Source organism: Gymnoscopelus microlampas (assembly GCF_963454915.1).
Source record: "Gymnoscopelus microlampas genome assembly, chromosome: 10".
NCBI lineage: Eukaryota > Metazoa > Chordata > Actinopteri > Myctophiformes > Myctophidae > Gymnoscopelus > Gymnoscopelus microlampas.
In genome coordinates this window covers 34,897,269-34,899,353 of record NC_139947.1, presented here as the reverse complement: position 1 = coordinate 34,899,353, position 2,085 = coordinate 34,897,269, and positions in this window count along the sequence as shown.

Here is a 2,085-nt window from a genome sequence, read left to right as displayed (position 1 = left end):
CACCAGCATTTTTTCGTCACCAGCATTTTTCGTCATTTTTCGTCACCAGCATTTTTTCGTCACCAGCATTTTTCGTCATTTTTCGTCACCAGCATTTATCGTCATTTTTCGTCACCAGCATTTTTTCGTCACCAGCATTTTTTCGTCACCAGCATTTTTCGACATTTTTCGTCACCAGCATTTTTTCGTCACCAGCATTTTTCGTCATTTTTCGTCACCAGCATTTTTGTCACCAGCATTTTTCGTCACCAGCATTTTTCGTCATTTTTCGTCACCAGCATTTTTCGTCACCAGCATTTTTCGTCACCTGCATTTTTCGCCATTTTTCGTCACCAGCATTTTTCGTCACCAGCATTTTTTCGTCACCAGCATTTTTCGTCATTTTTCGTCACCAGCATTTTTTCGTCACCAGCATTTTTCGTCATTTTTCGTCACCAGCATTTTTCGTCATTTTTCGTCACCAGCATTTTTTCGTCACCAGCATTTTTCGTCATTTTTCGTCACCAGCATTTTTTCGTCACCAGCATTTTTCGTCATTTTTCGTCACCAGCATTTTTCATCATTTTTCGTCACCAGCATTTTTCGTCATTTTTCGTCATTTTTCGTCACCAGCGTTTTTCGTCATTTTTCGTCACCAGCATTTTTCGTCATTTTTCGTCACCAGCATTTTTTCGTCACCAGCATTTTTCTTCATTTTTCGTCACCAGCATTTTTCGTCATTTTTCGTCACCAGCATTTTTTCGTCACCAGCATTTTTCGTCATTTTTCGTCACCAGCATTTTTTCGTCACCAGCATTCTTCGTCATTTTTTTCGTGACATTTTTCGTCACCGGCATTTTTCGTCATTTTTCGTCACCAGCATTTTTCGTCATTTTTCGTCACCAGCATTTTTTCGTCACCAGCATTTTTCGTCATTTTTCGTCACCAGCATTTTTCGTCACCAGCATTTTTCGTCATTTTTCGTCATTTTTCGTCACCAGCATTTTTTCGTCACCAGCATTTTTCGTCATTTTTCGTCACCAGCATTTTTCGTCATTTTTTGTCACCAGCATTTTTCGTCATTTTTCGTCACCAGCATTTTTCGTCATTTTTCGTCACCAGCATTTTTTCGTCACCAGCATTTTTCGTCATTTTTCGTCACCAGCATTTTTCGTAATTTTTTGTAATTTTTCGTCACCAGCATTTTTCGTCATTTTTCGTCACCAGCATTTTTTCGTCACCAGCATTTTTCGTCATTTTTCGTCACCAGCATTTTTTCGTCACCAGCATTTTTCGTCATTTTTCGTCACCAGCATTTTTCGTCACCAGCATTTTTCGTCACCAGCATTTTTCGTCATTTTTCGTCACCAGCATTTTTCGTCATTTTTCGTCACCAGCATTTTTCGTCATTTTTCGTCACCAGCATTTTTTCGTCACCAGCATTCTTCGTCATTTTTTTGGTGTCATTTTTCGTCACCAGCATTTTTCGTCATTTTTCGTCACCAGCATTTTTTCGTCACCAGCATTTTACGTCATTTTTCGTCACCAGCATTTTTTCGTCACCAGCATTCTTCGTCATTTTTTTCGTGACATTTTTCGTCACCAGCATTTTTCACTCTCAATCTAAAATTGAAGAGGTTGGTTAAGTATTGCATTCTTACATGAGTTTTCCATGGTAGTGTGGCTTGAGGGATTATTCAGGGTTTTATAAATGAAAGGTTCAAGGATCAAACCTCATGAAGAACATTATCATCACTCTATCTAAATTCTAAAAGGTGGGTTAAATATTACATTGTCGGTTGCATCTTCAATGCCAGTGTGGCTCAAACGTTAAATCAGTGGTTTGTAAACAGAAAGTTTAAAGGCCAAAACTCCAGAAGAAAAAAAATCACTCTCCGTCTAAATTGTCAAAGGTGGCTAAAGTAACACATTATCTATTGCATCTTCCATGCCAGCTAGCATGTGAGATAAATCAGTGATTTATAAACCGTTGGTTAAGGGTTCAAAACTCCTGAAGAACTTTTTCACTCTCCATCTAAATTCTAAAAGGTGGTTAAGTATCACATTCTCAGTTAATCATTACATTCTCAATTGCATCTTGGACGC